The sequence below is a fragment of the Anguilla anguilla genome, chromosome 14, assembly GCF_013347855.1.
Source record: "Anguilla anguilla isolate fAngAng1 chromosome 14, fAngAng1.pri, whole genome shotgun sequence".
Taxonomy (NCBI): Eukaryota; Metazoa; Chordata; class Actinopteri; order Anguilliformes; family Anguillidae; genus Anguilla; species Anguilla anguilla.
The window spans coordinates 25,026,479-25,048,699 of record NC_049214.1 but is presented as its reverse complement, the minus strand read 5'-3'; the positions used below and the strand labels follow the sequence as shown (position 1 = coordinate 25,048,699).

General features: G+C 47.3%; 1 long non-coding RNA gene and 1 pseudogene across 1 annotated transcript; one reads left to right on the top strand and one right to left on the bottom strand.

Moving 5' to 3' along the window:
* LOC118213332 overlaps positions 1-18,981 on the bottom strand; it is a 34,507-nt pseudogene extending 15,526 nt beyond the window's left edge.
* Positions 18,982-19,006: 25 nt separating this feature from the next.
* On the top strand, positions 19,007-20,272 carry LOC118213333. Its single transcript, XR_004762394.1, has 4 exons — positions 19,007-19,135; positions 19,240-19,328; positions 19,571-19,627; positions 19,709-20,272. It is a non-coding gene; the product is annotated as an uncharacterized LOC118213333 (long non-coding RNA).
* Positions 20,273-22,221: the final 1,949 nt, after the last annotated feature.

The following is a 22,221-nucleotide window of genomic DNA, read 5'->3' as shown; positions in this document are numbered from 1 at the left end:
TAACTGTAGACAGTACAGAAATTTGAACATGCTGCTACAGTTCTGTCAGGAGAGGAAGAAAAAAAAATCTTAGCAAAATGTTTACTCACGTATGTTTGCATAAGCCCATCACTCAAAGAACAAGTGTATCCCTGCTAGGATTCTAATCTGCATTATTCTGGCTAAACAAATGCATACATACACACATACTGTCTGTGTGTGTGTTTGTAAAAACTTTATTTAAATCCACTACAGCATTATTTAATTGTAATAGATTATACAAACATTAGCGGCATTTGTGTAAATGTGCCATAGTTAGCCAGGGAGGCTAATTTCATCTGTAGTCGTTGGGCTACACGTTTTGGCACGGTGGAGGAAGTCGGAGCACCCGGAGGAAACCCGCGCGAACGCGGGGAGAACGAGCAAGCGCCAAGCAGAGAGGATTGGGGCCCAGCCCGAGACTCGAACCCAGAACCTCTTCCTTCTGGTGAGGCGACAGCGCTAACCACCGCGCTGCCCCCAAACTCTTAAATGTGCTTCACACCTCTGTTAGATTTATACAAGGGTTTCGGTTCAGGGGTAAAAAGAAAAAGATGATGTGGTTGGGGGGGGGGGGGGGGGGGGGCACACACCACTCACCATTTTATAGACTTTGTACCTCTTTGTTAATGAGGAATGAGGTGAAAAGGCCCGGGGGTGGGGGGTGGGGGGGTTGGGTTAGGAATGAGTGACAGAAATAGCCGGGTGTGGTTAGTCACTACTCTGTGACCTGTATGTACCCCGAGCGTTCCTGTAATTGATAGCTGGGAGTGAGTCGGGGCCCTGGCCGCGAGCGCAGGTCGTCCCCCCCCCTGCCCCCCCCCCCCCCCCCCCGGGCGCTGATCTGATCTGCTGCCGGGAGGCTGCCGCGGAACCTGTGAGACCAGTTACTCTCAAACACGGCCAGACACGTGTGCCCATGAGCCAGACACCCAGGCCCCGGTTACCTCAGAACCGCCTGTCACAATAACGCCTCATTATGAGAGCTGTTAAGGAGGGAGAGAGAGAGAGAGAGAGAGAGAGAGAGAGAGAGAGAGAGAGAGAGAGAGAGAGAGAGAGAGAGACACAGAGAGAGAGAGAGTGAGGGAGAGAGAGAGAGAGAGAGAGAGAGAAAGAGAGAGAGAGAGAGAGACAGAGAGAGACAGACATAGAGAGAGAGAGAGAGAGAGAGAGAGAGACAGACAGAGAGACAGAGAGAGACAGACATAGAGAGAGAGAGAGAGAGAGAGAGAGAGAGAGAGAGACACAGACAGACAGACAGAGAGAGAGAGAAACGGAGACAGAGAGAGAGAGACAGGCAGACAGTGACATGCGAATAAGACGAGAGTCATGTCATTCTGGAAATAAGCTACAGTAGATCTCAGGCAAATAAGTTCCACTGTACTTCAGGAAGCAGGATCCTTGAACACACCACTAAGTATCCTTACCTGTGTCTGATTACCAGTGCTTCAGGGAGCTTTGACCTGGCAGTGAATACACTGAAGGAGAAGGCACGCAAGGCTTTTTACACCATAAAGAAGAGGCCCTATAATTTAAACCCACTCATTAAAATTCGGATTAAATATTTTAAAGTGCAATTGAACAATTGCTCTTTATGGTCATGAAGTGGGGGGTCCCATTACCAACCAGGATCACCCCAAATGGGAAAAGCACCCTATAGAATCCCTGCATGTGGAATTTTACCAAATTATTCTTTAATTACAAAGAAAAACACCACAAACAATGCATGTAGGGGAGAATTTGGCTTTCATCCAATAATTGCCAATATATAAAAATGGGCTTTAAAATTATGGGCTCATTTCATGAGTAGTAATCCAAACTCACTCCACCATAAAGCCCCGTTATGCCAAGAGCAGGACAGAGAAAAGAGCCCCCTCACCCAGCTAGCCTTGAAGCTCACTGAACAGACCAACACTACTATCAGTCAGCTTCAGGACATCACCTCAAGCACACCTTCAATTAAAGTTAACCAAAATGATCAATCACCTCAAAAGCTCTTATTTGCACCATTGGGACGCATCTATTAATACTCAAAACAAACTGGAATGCTACCGGGCCCTTTAATATGTCAGCTGGGAGTTCTGCAGGTCAGACTTGTTGCTTGTCACATATGGAGCTTACATGTTCCTGTGTGTTGTATGTGTTGCTTTGGCAATATAGCTGTGATTGTACAGCCAATAAAGCAAACTGAAACTGACAGAGAGAAAGAGAGAAGGAGAGAGAGACAGACAGACAGAGATAGACAGAAAGGGGAAACAGCTTTTAGCCACCGTGGCCCTAGTCTCTGGAACAGTCTGCCTAAGGATCTGAGGGACTCCTCCTCTGTGGACATTTTTAAAAGAAACCTTAAGACATATCTTTGTAGCCTGGCTTTTACGTAAGGTGCCTTGTCATTTGTTGTTTTATTAATCTATTGTTGTTTTACTGGCTTTTAATTAAGGTGCCTCGTCATTCGTTGTTTTATTAATCTATTGTTGTTTTATTCTTTTACTCTTATTATTTTAATGGTTGTTTTGCTTTTTTTGTACCTTTGCTCACCTCTGTTTGTTTACTTTTGTTTTTGTAGCATTGTCTTTCGGTCATGTGCATCTCACTGGGCTACAGCCACTGTATGAAATGTGCTATATAAATAAAGATTGATGGATTGATTGATTGATTGAAAGAGAGAGAGAGACAGAGAGAGCGAGAGAGAGAGAGAGAAAGACAAACAGACAGAGAAAGGGTCAAAGGGGGCACATCATAAATGAGGCCGGGCTTAAGAAGTGACAATACCTGTCCAAACATGTCACACACGGCAAACATTCATCACGCGATAAAAGTTTACTACATTCAGCTACTACACGCGACACACTTAACTTTACCTGTCCATAAACCAGTAACCGCCACTAAACGCATCCTTAGCATCCGCTAAAACTACTGCTGATCCTTAACCCTCCACAGCACCCGCCTGCTTGTCCTTAACTCTCCACAGCACCAGTCTGCTGATCCTTAACCCTCCACAGCACCCGCCTGCTGATCCTTAACCCTCCACAGCACCCGACTGCTGATCCTTAACCCTCCACAGCACCAGTCTCATTGTCCTTAACCCTCCACAGCACCAGTCTGTTGATCCTTAACCCTCCACAGCACCCGTCTGCTGATCCTTAACCCTCCACAGCACCCGTCTGCTGATCCTTAACCCTCCACAGCACCAGTCTGCTTGTCCTTAACCCTCCACAGCACCCGACTGCTGATCCTTAACCCTCCACAGCACCAGTCTGCTTGTCCTTAACCCTCCACAGCACCCGACTGCTGATCCTTAACCCTCCACAGCACCCGACTGCTGATCCTTAACCCTCCACAGCACCAGTCTGCTTGTCCTTAACCCTCCACAGCACCCGACTGCTGATCCTTAACCCTCCACAGCACCCGACTGCTGATCCTTAACCCTCCACAGCACCAGTCTGCTTGTCCTTAACCCTCCACAGCACCCGACTGCTGATCCTTAACCCTCCACAGCACCAGTCTGCTGATCCTTAACCCTCCACACCACCAGTCTATTGATCCTTAACCCATTAACCGCCAAACAACCTCCCCGACCTCGAGACAGCGGCAGCCAAGAACCTGCCACGGCTGCCCCGCAGGCGTAGTTTAGAGCCGCCGCGATCGCGCAGAAACACACAACGGCAGAGTGACACCCGGGGAGAGCCGCCATTACGGCTCAATACAGGCTGGGCTGAAAAAAAACCAAAAAAAAAACCAAATAATTAAAATACCAACCGCGTGTGAATTTTAAACCACAGACACGCCCCAGGTAAAAGCAAGCAAAGCTCTCTCTCTCGGGCAGGAGAGCGCAACGGCGAACGTGTTTCTCCTTTTAGCCGAATTAAGCCGGCCTTAATGAGCTCACTGTGCGTGCCGACGCCGAGGCGTGTCCGTATTACCCGTTTTGGGTTTGGACGCGAGCGGTGTTCAACTTACAGCTACCAAAAAGAGAAGTGATGTAAATAACTGGGCCGCATAGGCAATGCAAAGCAGAACTGAGCAGAGAAACGGTTAGCGCTTAGCAGCCATCAACACTCCACAGCGGTACCGCGGCTAGCCCTGTTCTGCGTCTGATAGCCAGACTCGAGTGGGTCAAAGGTCACCGTTTAAAACCCCTGCGCAATCGCTTCTTCCCTCTCGCATTTCCAGCATTCCTTACGCCTCTAGATAAAGACGCATGCTCTACTGCACGTACGCCGAATGCACATTTCCGTATCTGAAAACATTAGCCTAAACGCAGGACGGCTGGATGTGGTGACAGTAACCCTGCGCAGAGGTATAAGTCTCTGGACACGACTGTGACATGACTGAGTCCGCTCTCACTCTAAGAAAGCTTCTAGAACTGCCACAGCACACTGAACCAGTGTTGTCTAGGGCTGGATATACACCGTGCCATGATTTTGCAGTCGCAACACAAAATTTGCGAACCGTGCAACGATTCTTTCGTCGCGACCCGAAAGAGGCCATCTCAGAACTCTCGGTGTGACGAGCTCACAGACGGCTGGGTTTTGCGAATCTCAGCCTCCGACTGGCAGTGGGAGAAACAGCGAGCCAAAATTTGGGACAGTGGCTGGCAGTGACGCATTAGGTGCACAACCGCAGAGGTAGAATTGCAGGAAGTAAAAGGTAAACGCGTGGCTAGGTTTCACGCTCTGTTTAGGGAATGTTGCCTCACCGATCCTGCCAGTGAGGCTGACCGCTCCTTCCATTTCACCCCCCTCCTGTTCGGAAGCAGTAACTCCGCATATTTTTACCAAGTCATTCACAGTCGAGAGAATTTCTCACAATACCTTTCGTTAAGGGAAGTTCAGGCTATGCAAAAACAACTATTTTCTTTGTCATTTCCTGACAAGTTCTCATTGTCGCAGTTCTCGAAGTTTGGCGGAAACAGAAACGGGAAAGAAGCGTCCAAGAAGTTGCCAAAGTTCCGGATAGTTCCGGGTACGGACGGTTCCAGAGACGTTTTTGTGCAGTGCAAAACGGCCACATGTAACGTGTAAGTCTGACGAAGAGCCACAAGGCTCAAAACGTTCCTTGCTTTTTGGTGTTAATAAAGTTATGGCACTTGGGAGCGTGCAGTGACTCTTCCTGTGATGGACTCTTCCTTTTTATTCAGTCCACTGTTCCGCGCCGGTCAGAGTTTTTTTTGAATGTGTGTGTATTTTCTGTGACCTTCTGTTAAACGGGACATTAATAAGCTGGTTTGTTGCTTGCACCTCCGCAACAAACAGCACAGGAGCACAAACTTATTGGTGAATACGAATGTATTAAATTCAGCACTAAATATGCCGTCATTGCCATGTTATTAACATGTCCTCATTGACAAAACTACGGAATGAATGGGGAAATAAAATTTGACACGGGGGACAATCTTCATGTTGGATCTTTAATCCGATCGGTTACTCGGGGTCGAAGTTCCCCCGGCGGCGTGTTCCTCGTCCGGCTGCTTCGCCGGCTCGCCTCACATCGCCCCGCATCCCAACATGCCTTGCAAACACAACAAATCGCCTCTCGCTGAAAACGAACGGAGGCAATGAGGCCACTGGAAAAATTCTCCTCTCGTAGGCCTTAAACTGAACACCGCAGCAAAGCTTTGCGACAGGCTTCCTCTCACTCATTCCCACACAAACTGCCAGACACACTCACAGGCCACTAGCCACGCCCACTACCTCAACATCCGTTCAATTCTTAAAGGCACAGTATTTATTTTCCATTGGATGGCAATCATCTCAGTCAGGAGCATCTTCATAAGCTACTGAAATTGCAAAATGCTGGTACTGCACAGTTTTAGGGTTAGGGTTGGTTAAGGATAGTAAATTTTGGTAAGACAGTACTTCGTAGTGCCAGTATACCGCAGAACGTTCTCACACACACACACACACACACACAAACCTGGAGCGCACTGCTAAGAATGACTACGCCATTATATAATGGGAACGCAATGGTGGGTCATAAAAGGTATAATCAGAACCACAAGGAAATAATGAGGAGGCTGGAAAGAGCCGGTCTCTCTCGCAGAGAGGCCTAACCGCCCATTCAGTCAATTACCACCCTGCCCAGCGCTTTTTCCCCGCCCGCGAACCTGGCGCCGGTCCGGTAAGGTAACACAGGACCGCAGGAACTCAGCCCGAGTTTACAACACATCGCCATGGCAACACACCCCCCCAACACCGAGCCCAACCCCCATCCAACTTGGAGAACAGTAATATTTTCACTTTAGGCTGAGTGCTTCCCAATAGGCTACATGGAGACTCTTCCACTTAGTTATGTAGTTTACTTATTTTGTCAGGCTTTCAGCCAGAATAGCTCGAAGCAACCATCTCAGGGTTTATTCCAGAATATTCCAGAGAGGTTGGCGACTGAGGTCACGACAAACGGATAATGTCAGTGTCATGCGCCGCAAACCCGTGGGTGACCACTTCTGTTCTGGGGCCAGGAGAAATGCGCTCCCAAAACACACCCCTCCCTTTCAAAAAAAAAAATTTTATGAAGATGATCACTCTTCACCAACACTATATTTACTAACATCACACAAACCCCTTCCAGTTCCATTATAAACTCCCCAGTACCATGTGACCAAAAGCAGGCCCATAAACACGGCAGTAAAAGGTGCTGAAATTGGCGAGGGTTTTAACGAGCAGGGAAAGAGACTGGCTGTGTTTAGCTTAGCCCCAGGCTAGGAAAAAAAAAACACAATATAAAAACACAATATTACCCGTGTAGGCCACTAAATACTTCAGCACAATAACCTGCTACAACTGAAGTGGGTCCTTAGAAAGCCAGAAGCCAGATGTTAAAACACACAGCACGTGTGCACGCGCACAGGACTGTATCCACACGTTACTTACACGTGTGCAACACACACACACACACACACACACACACACACACACACACACACACACACGCGCGTGTGCGCACGCCCACCCACTCAGCGGAGTTCAGGCCCAAACCCCCCGGAGATTCCGCCCGTGTTTGCGTTGAGCTGCTTTGCCTGTTCGGCCTCACTTTAATGGCCTAACGTCCAGACGGCACGTCCTAAAGGTCACCCAAACACACTCCAGACACACCGCCACACCCCCCCCGCCCCACACCTCGCCCCCCCCATGCCAAAATCCCAGCCTAACAAAGAGGTTAAGCCCACAAATCGCCCTCTGCTCTAGGCCCCACTTTACGACCAGGCACCCCCGGGGGATAACGCAGGCACCAGGGGACCAGGTGACTGAGCCGACAGAACCAGCGGGCCAGCGGTCGGACGGAGACACGCCCCCAAAGTCCGCTCGAGCGTTCGGAAGACGACCACGGCGCAACTCGCCAGGGCAGAAGGGACGGTCAGGTTTTCTGAAGGTTCGCGGCCTGTTGGTTTCTTAGGGTGCGAGTTCGCTCCTGGCTCTATCCACAGAGAGACGAGGGCATAAGGCCGTCTGCGCGACAGGAGAGCCCGCGGGCGCTTCGCTACACCACGGGAGTGAAGGGAAGGACCGCCTCGTTCTTCCAGAAACCTCCATTTCGTGTCACGGTTCGCACAAGCTGCAGAACCCGAAGGCGGGGGAGGGGTTGGCAGTTTTTCGACCGCGGCACACGTCGGACCGCGATCCCGGCCAGCTTCTCGTGCCCCCGCTTACGACAGCGGGGCGTCGGAGCGGAATCCGGCCAGCCAGCCTGTCACCGCCCCGACTCGAAACCCAGCCGCGAGGGCCACTTTCGGGCCTCTGAGTCATCGGCGGGCGACGCCAAACAGAGTCAACTAGTTTACCTGGCCGAGATGGAGCGCGAGAACCTCAGGGTTCTAAGGATGGATGAAGCTGCACACGGCGCTTAGCAACACTGCAAGAGGGCGTACGCATATATCAGTCTCAGGCCTCAAGCGGGGTTACACCATAACATACCGGAATTTCCACCGGACCAACGCCCACGCAAAGCTATACAGAGACTACGTCGTTTGAACAGCTCTGCAGGCTCATGCTCTGTGCTTACTAATACAGCGAGCCGGCCGATAATATTTTCATATTCTGCACCCCATAGTTTCAGGTGGAGAAGGGAGGGGGAGGCATTCGCGCACAACGGACGTATTTGGTCCGGTCCGGATTTTCGGAAAAGACAAGAGGGCCGAGCTTGTTGGTCGTCTGCACCTGAGAATTAAGGCTGAGCCGCAACAAACACCATACACGAGTCAGGAAAAAGCAGCGCATACGTGTGCATGCATGGCGAGAGAGAGAGAGAGCGGGAGGGGAGGGGAGGCTGTAGGGAACGCAATAACATGGATTTACAGCCTGAGAAGGGAATTATAAACGACGGCTTTTGGGGTTAATGCGATCCATATCGCGTTCCGCGCAGCTGTGATGGGGCGGCGGGGACGGGCTGGTGGACGGAACGGAGAGAGGGACCCCTCCACATTCCCCAGACAGAACTCGAAGATTACGATCACTGCACCCCCCACCCAACCTCGTTTGGAGGCGGGAAAACATGTTTGGAGGGAACATGACATTCATATGGAACTCTGAGCCACAGCAGATCAGGTTTCTCTATATTTTAACTGTATGACAAACTATTTCATTTACTTCCTATTCTTGTCATGACAATGGATCAGAGGACAGCGCTTCCAAACTGTGTCATTTGGAGAGAGGGCAGCATTAAAACACTGTTAACAGCAAGTTCGGTGTCAAACTCTAGGCACACAAGGAGTGACACGCAAAATGGAGGTGCTTTCCTCTGGTTCAAAAACGGAAGCGAGCAATCGAGGACAGAAAGAGCCGAAACACATTACACAACGGTAGCATCAGCAGTAGGACCCCATAAAGGCAGACGCGGGCCTGTACAAAAAGGCATTTAGAGCATTAATCCTAATGAAATATCCTACGGGCTAAAGCGAAGAATCTGCCTTTCGGGTGGAATGAAACTGCCTTCCACGGGAGTCTGAGTCACTTAACGAGTCCCGTTCGGTAGAAGGCCATCATAAGGAGGCTCGGGTCCAGAGACAAAGCAAAGCCCACAGAACAGCCGTCCGCACGACTGCCTGAAATCCGCAGAGGAACTTACGCCCCAATAGCCAAACAGCATTCAGGCCCTGTTTACCAGTTACAGCCATTCCAGGCTCACTGGTGATGTCACTAAATGGCGTTTTGTGGCCTTGTCTTAGCAGCTGTTCTGCTAGGCGGAGCAGTGTTTTTATGAAAACAGGTGGAAGATTAAAACAAGGAAATATCTACACCTGCATACTTTCAACTCCCCTTCTATTGAGCAATCCCTCTGGGAAAGGAAGAGCCACATCGCCCAACCCCTTTCAGCTATCTTCTGATAAGCGGCAAAACTGATACAGGCTATTGCTTTAGCATGGGCGACCGAACCAACAAGCTAACAGAGAGGCCCACAAGTGTCAGTCGACCCTCGAAAACTTTGAGAAGTTCTCTGAAACGCTCAGCGTGGCCATGGATTTAGAGATGTGCTGTGAACACAAGCCAAGAAAACCGAAAATTTAAAGTTGAGGGGTTCTCAAGAGAAGCAAAGGGCTGAGGATGAAAACAGAAGCCTCGTGCCTTTTGCCGTTGGAACGTCGTAAGCGTTTATGACACTTAGGCGAGGGCTTATTCAGGTCATCTCCACTCTGCTGGAAAAGCCGGCTCTGATTGGTCGAGATAAGACACCTGCCCCGTTGGTTGTGATAGTGCCAGGAGTGAGTTGGGCATGCAGCCAAGGCCAAGCCCATCTCACGCCTTCACAGGTGTACCGAGACTCAAGCGGACGAGTCTGCGTACGTGCCGAGGCTCAATACACGCGGAAGACGACCTCGTCCGATCCCCTGAGAATGCTCTCTCAATCCATTTCCCCATTCCCTCTTTCTCTCCTCCCTCAACCCAACTCCTTTACAGCCATTACAGCCACTTAGCAGATGCTTATTATCCAGAGGGACTTACACAACTTTTTACTGCATCCATTTATACAGCTGGATATACACTGAAGCAATGCAAGTTAAGGACCTTGCTCAAGGGTACAGCAGCAGTGTCCTACAGGGGATTCGAACCGGCGACCTTTAGGTTACAAGACCAGTTCCTTACCCATTATACCACCCTGCCGCCCGACTCTCTCGTTTACCGTTTACCTCGCTCTTACCATCCATCCACCCCCCCACCCCACCCCCCGCGGTCTCCTTCGGCCCCAGGAAGTGGCGCCCGCGAGGCCTTAACTGGAGCCAGCTGTTATAAATACCAGAGCGATGAAGGAGGCCAGCCGTCCCCGCCCACCCCGCCCCGGCGCAATCAGGTTTTATTGGCATGTAGCGGGGCGTTCACCCCGAGGGCCATTAAGAGAGAGAGCGGCCATTTCTTTAAGTCCGGGGGGGGGGGGAAACGGTGTCTCTCAGCACGGGGAGCTCCTTTTGGGGGGGCGCGATACGACGGGGCGCGACAAATTCCCGCCGAGGCCGTCGCTCTTCCACCTTCCTGGCCCGGGGAGTTCCACTTCCTGTCTCCGTGCTAAACTTCCCACGGGCCTCGCTCCAGGAAAAAAGAAAAGAAAAAACAGCAGAGTCGTCACCTGTTCCGAGCCACCACTTTGGACCCGTGGCATCCACGTCACGCTGAATCTTGGCACGGAGGCTGACGTGCGATTACTCCTGGGCTTTTCTATGTCCGCAAGTGTCAGACAGAAAGCTCATGATTCATAAAGGCTCATAATAATCCAGAAGGGTTCAGAATAGCCCAGAAAACAGTGGCATGTCCAGGGTGAGCCTCCTTGCTACCAAAGAGAATATTCTAGTGTCCTACACGTTCAGAGACACGGGCCCATCGCATTGCGAAATAACTTTGACTAAAATAACATTGCGCTGCTCGGTGCAAAACAAAGAAATGAGGTTCCTCATGACTTAAATTTTCTTATTCAAGAACAAAGAACACAGGACCAATGTTTTTTACTCATAAAGACATAACTTTATATCCCGTTTTGTATTTCCCACTTTCCCACAGTGTACTCAGTTTGAAAGAGCTTAACTTGCGCAAACGGAAGGACACTAACTTAGCTAAAGTCTTTTATCGTGATTTCTGAAGAAGTCACTTGCTCAGCTTTCACTTCCAGCACTCGGGACACTTTACAGAGAAAGATATCTCAAAACAGGAATTTAAAATTAAACTGACACAGAGCTACTAAACGCATTTAGATTTTGTAATACCCTCCTCTGGCAGAAAGAGAACAAGAATCCTCCCTGTAATGCACAAAAAGCGGGAAATGAAAGAAGGGTAGCTACAGAGCAGGATTTATGCGGCGTTCGCGTGCTTGTTTTCAGGTTTCCTTCATCGTCGAACCCGGCAATCCAAACTCTGACAATGTCCCAATGTACTTTGGCGGTGAAAGACCACAGCACCACCCGCTCCTCCTCTATCAACCTCTCTCGCTCCTCCATCAGCCTTCGTCCCTTCCAGCTACCTTCACCTCCCCCCTCCCGTTCCCTCCTCCTCCCTCCCTCCCTCTACCCCCCTCCCGCCGTCCCTGAAGTGTGCAGACAGCGTTGTGCGTTGACAGGTACTGCCCTCCCCTGAGTGCGGTTTGTTTATGTGGGAAGATCCCCATTCAGACAGACTGACACCGCCACTGTTTACATCTCTCTCTCTCTCTCTCTCGCTCGCTCTCAGCTCTTACACACAGCACGACCATCAGAGGACAAACAAAGGCAGGGTCAACAAAATAAATAAAACTTCAGACGATAATGGATGTACCTCATGAACATGGACGCATGTCGCAAACACGAAATGCAGACATTACTTCCAAGCAGCCGCTGCAGTGCATCGGGATTAGGTCATTCACTCAGCCCATCGTCCTGGCGATTCTAAAGCGCCTTTAGCGAACGGGGCCAACAGCCTTACACCAGACGCTACTGACCAGGACTGACAGGAGAATGGATTTTGTTACGTGCACACACAGACTCGCAGGTATGCGCATGCTCTTACGCGTTTGTGTATTTTGCACCTCTTCAGCCCGCAGATGTGACCCTAGAGCTCTCTACTTAGCAAGGCAGGGAATAAGACAGGCAGGCACCCTTGTGCTAAACACCTACTGCCCTCTTTCCAGCCTCGCAGCCCAAAATCAAACTGATGGACTGATCCCAATCGGCGTTGTCTGTTCGACGGGCAATGATCCGATCCAATCGATACAACATGCAAAAATCGACAAACACAGAAAAACATTTTAATGTCCATAATTTTATGCTGGTTTGCTCTCCAGCAACACAGCCAACATCACTGTTTATGTTTATGACTCAACCTCAGCATCCGCGCTAGTGGCATTTTTCCTTCTGCGAAACAGGACTGTTAGCTGGTTTTATTGATTTGCTTATTAAAAACTGACATTACTCAACCCCCCCCCCCCCCCCCTCCCCCATTCCCAGTACTTTCTCTATCCCATTGTGTTCAGAAACACTTTAAATAATTTAACTCAGCAGCAAACAGCTGAGTCAAGCTCGGCTGAGGGGAAAAAAGGGCAGTCTGTGCTTTGCTTACCACAAGTTGGAGAGCTGTATCGAATGACACGTCCGGCTTTCCCCCCAAGCCTGTTACTTTGTTTTGAAACCTCCGCAGGTCAGTGGGTCCGTAGCCCGTTGTTAGGGGTGAAGAGACGGCGTGCACTTAACAGCTTTAAAAAACCCCGCTCACCGTAAATGACCGAAGCATGCCAGCCATTGTCCGACTACTTTGTCTGACTGGGGCCTTGCTGATTGACAGTGAAAGTGAAGGGAATTTCCCTGGTGATTTTTTTTTTTTTTTTGGCATTTCACAACTGGAATTGACCATTCTGAACATCTCGCTACATTAAGTAATTCAGCCGGTACAACCATCTTTCCCGTTGCGGCCAAAAGTAGGGGTCAGGTTTATGTTTATTTTCAACACAATGAGATCTGACCTTTGCCCTGCTGAGGAAAAAGGGGTCACGGCAGGATTATGACAGGGTCGCTAAAACACTGACCTCACACACTTACGCAAAAAAAAGAGTTCCATTCTGTATCAAATAACATTCGATAAGCGCGTCCAATGTGTAACACAACAATGAGTTTGCACTTACGGCTGGAACTGCAACTGCCCCGGAAACAGCACTACACTGGGAAAGTAATTATATAAGCTGCAAGCAGCAAGTCCCTTGGTCGAAGCACCGGCCTCCAATTTGTTCCTACTGAGGGGATGGAGTACTGCATAATCTTTGAATCCTCCGAGATATAGCGACAACTTTTAGTATTTCTTTATGGATATTACCTGAACGGAGGTCACTAATAAGCTGGGAGACCGTGTATTCAGTACTCAGAATGTCTGAGCAGATATTCAGATACGGGAGAAAAAAAAGTACTGTATAAATTACATAAAATCTGTGCCCAAATTTTTTAGTAACTTTCCAAAAACCTTCATTCGAAAGTCCATGCCCACTTTCCACAGTGATTGGCCAGGTTTTTGTGGCGGCCTGCAAATTCTCAGATGTTGTCTTGCCAACCACCAGCGAACGTCAGAAGAAGCTGAACTTCTTCTGATCGCAGCAGAGTATACAGCCAAAGGCCAATTATGAATCTGCAACTGCCAAGAGCAACTGCCCTCCGTGTCATGGGCACCACAAAGCCTTGCCGATGGTGAAGGGTGTTAAAAGCTGTCGCGGACTCCCCTGACGTGACAGACGGGCAGCTGCATTCCACAAACCTCAGGATTTAGCTTCAATATAGAGGGGAATGAAGCCATCAGAATGAGGCAAAGACTACAAAGTGCTCCAGGAAAGCATGCCCCCCCCCACCCCCCCCCACACACCCCCCCACTCCCAACCCGCCTATTTTTTACATTCAGCGAGCTATTCTAAGACCAAACTGAGAACTCCTACACCTTGGTCCCCTCAATCCCCCAAAAAATGGCTGGCAGGCAGGGAAAAAAAAACCCACAAAAAATAAAACAATGGAATCCAAAACATATTTTTTATATAATAGAAAATTAATCAAGCGAATAGTATGATCCTTAGGCACCTGACTTGGAGTAGAGACTAGTGTCTACTACTTGCCTGGTCTCAAGAGGTTTGCTAGCTAGCCATCAAGGCAGAATACTTTCTATATCGGTTTGTCAGCTAGCTCAGTTGCTAAACAGGCATTCACTTCAATCGGTAAGAAAGAAAAAAAACTAAAGCTAGCGGGGTCATCCAAGTTTAACTAGCTAGCTTGTTCTGTGCTCTGTGCCTTGTTCTGAATTTCCGCAAGCTATTCGGCATGGCAAGCCCCGTTCGGTCGCCCATAAAACAGTGACTGAGATCTGACACGATAAGGGCACGGAGATGAGCGCCTCTCTTCCCCCTCTAAGCTCCGAGCTGTCAGAGCGGTGGGGCGCGCCCGGCTTCGTCTGACAGCCCGTCACGGGGAGCGTCGAGAGATCCCGTCAATCGGCGGCACGCGGTCTCCCACGGTTACGCAACCCGAGCAGAAGCGCGCGGATCGGCGCCGTCGCGGGGCACGTTCGGGAGGAGCGCGGGCCGTGGGCTACGCTGGGAGCGACCCCACGTACGGCAGAAATGGGGCGAGCGGGACGTCTGCCAAAAAAAAGTAACAGTAGGCCCGGGACACTATAGCAGTTCTACAGCGCTGCCCGTGGAAACGTTGGCTCATTTTTCAAGGGCAATTTTCAGAGTTCTAAAGGCCCATATTTCTAAATGGATCGTCTTGTAAGAGAATGAGTCGCCTTTTTTTATTGTAAAACCCCAGCTTTGCAACGTAACTAGTTTAACTGGAAGACTGTGCGCTTTGGAAAAAAATCCAAGGTCACAGACTTGAAAACCGGAAGGCTTACACAGAGAAAGATTTCTGTTCCTTATGCAAAAGGAGTTTTGTAAAAACTAATAAAAGAAGTGAAAATCAAGTACCTTGAAGTGATAAGAAAACTGAAATATTTTTTTTAAATGTAAATATTACAAATTTCCAGAATCAGTGGGATCCCTAAAACTACCAAACCCAAAACCCTAAAACTAAAGGACTCTGAAAACTGCAGCACCAAGCAAAACATATGCAATTAAATATTTGTTAACCTTGAAAAAATCTACCAGAATTGGCCTGCGTCAGTTTCCATTCCAAAAATACGACTAGGTAAGATAATCTGGGTAAGGATTGCCTGTGTCAGAGCACAATCCTCTCAGTTAAAAAATAAACATGATACAGTCCTATTGACAGCCAGAAAAAAACTTCAAAATAAGGATCTTAGACATAGAAACGGAAAGAATCGTTATTGGCAATATAGACTTAGCGAGGGAATGAACAAAGTGTCAAACTGAAATCTGCAGTTGTGTACTGAAAGCCATGGGAAAGCACTGAAGTCTCAGAACTGTAACCAGAATTAGTAGACTTAGTAGAAATCCACGTGCATCACTGAAAACTGAACTGATACACCAACTCTGCCAAATTCCCGGAGCTCGAAGGCATGGAAATTAAAAAATTAAAAAAACCAGCAGTCACCACTGCATAGGGGAGAAATCACAGCCATTGGGTTAGTGAGACACCCACAGTTAAGCCATCAAGAGGAAACACTCAGCGTTGTTAATGAGACCTGCTGCATGCGTTTCAGTTGGAGAAACAAGCCTAATTGTTACAGCACTCATGTCCCTTGTTGGGAGATACGTTTATTATTTTGGTTAGACCACTCCACTCCCCCCTTTTCATTAAAGCCTCACATGCAAAAATGTAAATGCCATTCATCTGACCAACCCATATCCATACAGTGTTCATATTTTTCCAGTTCATTTCATAAATTATTACAAGCAATCAAGCCAAAAATAGCCAGGGAAAAACTTTTACATTGCATACACTTTTATTTAATATTTGTTTTCAGACTAAAATAAAAAGAGCATTATCCATAAACATTAGATGGTATCTGGACAAAAAGTGACCCCAGTCCATTAATGGCTAAAGTGCGTTAGGCTTATTTTTTGTCTAGGAACTAATTTTTACAAGCCTTGCAAGTGTACACTATCAAAGCTAAACTGTTTGCTGTAGCCTATATTATTTAAGTCAGTGGTAACCAACCCTGTTCCTGGAGATCTCCTGTCTAGTAGGTTTTCATTTCAATCCTAATTTGGCACACCTGACTATTAATAAGCAGCTCAACAAGATCTCTAGCTGTTGAATGAGGTGTGCATTGTTAGAGTTAGAGTGAAAACCTACAGGACAGTTGAGCTCCAGGAACAGGGTTGTTACCACTGATTTAAGTAAGGCTGACTCAGTAATGTTGAGAGAGCCCACACAAGAATGTTTCAAGTGCAGCTGTGGCTGCTTTTGTGTGAACACCTATAAAATACAAGGCGACTTTTAGGACTTCAACTTAAACATTATCTCTTATCCCAACTAAGGATATCAGCCTTCATACATTTCTCACACCAGTCCTCAAACAATAGAGTTTTTGTTTTGTTTTTTTTTCACACAGCTTGCTATTTAATATGAACAAATAGCCTAAGAGATGCATATCCTACAAGGTAAAACAGACAACAAAAGTGAAGATGAAAAAGAAAACATTATGTACCTTGTTGATCAAGCTTTAGGGTAGCTAATGCAATGGACAAAAATATGAACAGGACGGACAACAAAATTCCTCCTAACAAAAGGACGGATGAACTCTGTCTGGCCACGTTTCCAGCTTCAATGTCTGTGTTATCATTATGCACAATCAATTGTGTACACTACGCAAGGTCTCAAATCGGCAGAGTTTAATGACAAGCATTTTAAGAACCCGTGAGTTAAAGACAATGGCATCACTAACTTCTGGGCGTGGATTTTTTCAGTCATACTCAGAGTCTCAGACTAAATGCAATTCAAGAGATAAACGAACACAAAGTGCCCTAGTAGGTTGGTTAGTGGTTCCGCGTTGTGGTACCACAACAATATCACCACTGCCACAGTTGAATAGCTGGTCTGCGTGTGCATGAAATTATTTAACTCGCTCGTAAAACCCGACACTCGTCTCAGGCTACTTCAGTCATTCGGGGAATATTACAGCTACGGCACACGAGTCGCAAAACTTTCTCCAGCAATCGTAGGTTCGTTCTCTCCACAAAGAACACATTGAAACAATACATTAAGATGGACTTTGCTCGATGTCAAACGTCAGAAAAGATCCCCACGTATAAAAATATGTACCTATAAGCGAATACTCTAATGCAATACTAGCCAACAATCTGCCAACAGAGGAGAATGACATTCCGAAACGAACAAAGGGCCGGTTGCTGCCGTAGAGGCCACTTTCAGAGGGAATATGGCGCTGTCACAGGCAACTTTTCCAGCCAACGACTTGACAGTGGTTATCAGCTAGCCACATAAATAGCCCAATCTATGACCAAATGAATCGACGGAGAAATTGAAGCTAATGTCGACAGCTATTTGAACAGCTTAGCAAATGACGCTCACCGTTCTAGTGCTGGGAGACAGGGACCCGTTGGATAGGTAGTGGTTGGTTAGGTCCGGGATCATTAGAAACGGGTAGCCAGGATAGTGGGGGCTCTTAAAAAAGCCTCCATCTTGCTGTCTTCTTAATGCTAACAGGGAAGAGAAACGGGAGAACTGGTAGAAACGCGTAAAGATGATGAGGCAATAAAACACTTTGGAAAATAAAAGATTCTTAATAGTTACCTTCGGCATAGTACTCTCTCTGCTTCTCGTAACTTTCTAGGACTGATCTTGGTTGAGGGCGCCTCTCAGTTTGCTGTACGCAACAAGGAGACAACAGGTGAAAAACAACTTTTGCCAATTCAATCTATCCGTTTGTTATGTAAGGTGTTTGTGGTTTTTATAACTGTTAAATCGCCAGGTTACTGTTTGCAGCGCCAAAGAAATGGCTCGATATTTACTCATACCTCAGAATCAGAGGCGCTGCTGTTGATTTCCGATTCGTTTACCAAAGAGGATTTCACGTCGTCCAAATCCCCCTCAGCCGAAACGTTTTCTGATATTTTCTCCTGTTCTCCTTCGTCTTTGAAGGAAATTAGTTCATCATTCGCTCCCAAATCGTCTCCGCCGCCTCCGTTAAGTTGTGGCATCTTGTAAAAGAAATGATCGTAATCCAGAGGTCTGAAATGTTGATAAATTTGCAATCCGTTGCACGTGAACAGTCGAAGAAAATATCATGCAGCTCTCTTAGGTCAAACTCCTTAACTTTCGTATATTCTCAGCTTCCACGATTTCAAATCCTCGATTTAAACTGCATGGCACAAAACTCCAAATTTCCCATGTCTAAATCTAGATCCATTTTCAATCAAGCCATCAAATAACCGTTGAGAATCTGAATAGCTAGTATGCACCATTTGCAAACAGATTTGCAACGTAAGTTATACCCCGCGCGTCTTAGCAGCGAGTTTGAGAGTATCAACGGTCCAACAACGGCACTCACGCTCCCTGTGCGATTCCGAGTTATATTCACAACAAACCACGCAGAGGGAAAAAAACAGAACAGATGTGAAAATCATCCATTAAAATCCAGACGTGGTTTTTTCATATTTCCAGTTCAAATAGATTTTCGAAGGCGAAACAGCAAAGTTTTGCGCCGTTACTTCCTGCAAGAAAAAAAGCACAATAAGGACTAAAAACACTCGGTCATCCAGCTCGCCAGCTAGCTATTAGCCTAAAATTCCCTTAGATTCATGTGTCGGAATTAAGTTATCGTACTAATTTCCTTTATCCATGTTCCAGCAATTATAATTTGAGTAACATAATGTACGTGATGGTAATTTGAATAGTGTTTTCTATAACAAAAGCCCTTAAAGATTAGAGAAAAGGAAAGTTTATCTCCACATTTAAGTATAAGTGCGGAGGTATGCTCGCTTGGTCTCGCAACCGAGTAAGGAAGAGAAGGACTTGATTAGAATACAGAGGAGGAGTTCTAGCTGTAAACCAACGCTTGAGTCAACATGGGCAGACCGGGCGTGCTTAAAGGAACAGAAATTTGTAAACGTTCGGTTTTTGCGGGCTGACCACATAAAAACCATGGTCATTACCGTTCAACAGGAAATGACGTATATGAACGCGTCGCTAAGAGATGTCTGCTTGCAGTTTAGTGTCATAGTTCTGCAGATTGTCGAAAGCATTACTTGAAGTCATTTTTCGTCAGAAAATGTAAATATGATATCTTCAACATTTTTTAAACAAATTATTTGATGCAGAGTCTGTGAATTAAGTTGTTGTTCCGTCCGTCAGTGATTGTTTATTTTGTCCATCAGCTAGCACCATACCTCTCTCCGGTGGAGCAAGTCTTCTCCCAGGTCTCCACACAACGGTCCCAAATAGAGGACTTTGGCTCCAGTTTCAGGTTCGAGCATTTTGTGCTGTGTAGAGACCACTGTCCACTTCCATGGCAATTTCCCCCAGCACTCAACAGGAGTCAAGCAGCCTGACGTTAGCCTCTATGTGAGAACCACAGCAATATAAACTTATATGTCTGGATCATACTGTGTGTGTGTGTGTGTGTGTGTTTTATTATTATTATTATTATTATTATTTGTGCAGGGACACTGCTGGCAGAAGGGTCTATCTTTGCCCTGTTTTTTTCAGTGCCTGGCTCCCCTGTACTCTCCCAGGTTCCCCAACCCCATCTCCAGCAGCATAATGGTAATATGGTAATAGCAGGGTTTGCGAGACAAGCCTTAATTACGCAATGCCATGCTAATTGCATGTTGGTCTGCCGCCCAGCCCAGAACAACAGGACCAGCGGCCGAAGGAGAGACATGACCAGCGGCAGCAGCAGCGTGTTGGTGGGGCTTCTGGGATGGTCAGATGTTGAAATACGCCCCCTCACTCCCTCACTTGAGCCGTGGTTTACAGACTGTAGAAGAATGACCCTCGCTGGGAAAACATTGCATGAAGGTGTGACCAAACCCCTCCTCCCACCACACCAGAACGCGGAGTCAGCTCTCCAGGACACTTACCCTCATTGCCCTGTGCCCCCTCCCAGGCGCCCTGCTATCCCACAGTAAAATATGTTCCTCTTTTTCGACCCTCTCCAGTGTGTCAGCAGACAGCTGTTTATCCTGATGGATTTATCGTGAGGTGTTAGTAGTTTTTATGCAACTAACTCAAAAACAGCAGGTACACAAGTTGATTTGAGGTGCAGCTTTTTATGATATAGTTTTTTATTATTTCAACAGGAGATAAGGTACTTAGAATAGGGTGAAATTTGTGCTCATCAGATTTCAGGAATTCCTGTGTTTCAACTTGATTTACTGCCTCTGGCATTCCTTGATATGTAGCTGGACTTCTCAGAAAAGAACTAAACGTTAAAAAAAACTAAAACCGTTTCCCACCAACAGCCTCATCTTTATGTTCAGATTGAGTACACTGGGCAATATAAGGTTTAAATTATGTAGTCTCTTTTAAAATTTCTTCTCTTACACAAAACTGAGTTCAAACTAAGGTGGCTGCTTTACACATGGGAAGGGTGCCGTATTTATTTTCTTAAAAGGGAAATTCACCCGTACATCTTATCAACTCTGTTACATTATTCACATAAGTCCCAGTTAGAAGCATTGTGTGAAGAAATAGACATACAGTATATACACAGTGAACATAGGAAGTGGCGTGTAGCATGTAGCTCACTTCTTATGTATTTCTCTATTACATTACAGGCATTTAGCAGACACTGTTATCCAGAGCAAGTTACACATCATTTTTATTTTTTATTTTAATACATTCTCCATGTACATTTCTGGGTATACACTGAAGCAAGTTAAGTACCTTTCTCAAGGGTACAACAGCACTGTCCAATCTGGGAATCAAACCCGCAACCTTTCTCTTACAAGTCCAGTTCTCTAACCATTATACTACACTACAACGGCCTGTAGCAGGGTCCCCGTGCCTGAACAGCTGAAATAACCCGAATGGCAATAACAGACATTATTACCGAAGGCTCGGCCAGTCTCCTCGCGTAGGCCGCTAGTCACAACGTCGCTGTGCATAATTCAGCCCGCTCTTCACCCAACCGAAATAAATATCAAACCTCTCGGCGCTGCAACGGCGGGAGACCCCGGTGGAGTGAATTAATAATTTAGACTCTGATATATGAAATCATATCAGCATGAATTATTGCCATGCTGACGTCTGCAGTTATCCAAAAACTGAAATTTATGTCTGGAAATGAGGTCAGTAATTAATGATGCATTAAAGTGTATTTTGCTAGCTGTACGCTGGTGGTGACTGCCTCCATCAATGTGCTATAGCAACCTACTGCGCAGCCTGGCTGTGATGTCATACCTGTCGACCATTTTTGTAAATAGCTTCTAATTGCCAAAGACCGTCTGCATCCGGATACATGCCGATGCACGACGATGCTTTCGAAAGTCGACGAGTGCGTTGGTGCCACTAGTGGAGAACTTTGAAAGCGTTAGCCGGCTGCATTTTTTTCCGATCGGCGGCTTAAAGTCAGGGTTGGAAATATTCGTGTAAAATCGCGCGGGGTGGTAGCGCCCGAAGCATAGGCTCTGCTTCTCGGGGCCGCTGTCTGTGAACACTCTAGCAGTGGTTTGATGGTCCTAGGCCCTATTGTCTGGGAGCTATTGAACATTGAAAGCGTTAGCCGGCTGCATTTTTTTCCGGTCGGCGGCTTAAAGTCAGGGTTGGAAATATTCGTGTAAAATCGCGCGGGGTGGTAGCGCCCGAAGCATAGGCTCTGCTTATCGGGGCCGCTGTCTGTGAACACTCTAGCAGTGGTTTGATGGTCCTAGGCCCTATTGTCTGGGAGCTATTGAACATTGAAAGCGTTAGCCGGCTGCATTTTTTTCCGGTCGGCGGCTTAAAGTCAGGGTTGGAAATATTCGTGTAAAATCGCAGCGGGGTGGTAGCGCCCGAAACATAGGCTCTGCTTCTCGGGGCCGCTGTCTGTGAACACTCTAGCAGTGGTTTGATGGTCCTAGGCCCTATTGTCTGGGAGCTATTGAACATTGAAAGCGTTAGCCGGCTGCATTTTTTTCCGGTCGGCGGCTTAAAGTCAGGGTTGGAAATATTCGTGTAAAATCGCGCGGGGTGGTAGCGCCCGAAGCATTGGCTCTGCTTCTCGGGGCCGCTGTCTGTGAACACTCTAGCAGTGGTTTGATGGTCCTAGGCCCTATTGTCTGGGAGCTATTGAACATTGAAAGCGTTAGCCGGCTGCATTTTTTTCCGGTCGGCGGCTTAAAGTCAGGGTTGGAAATATTCGTGTAAAATCGCGCGGG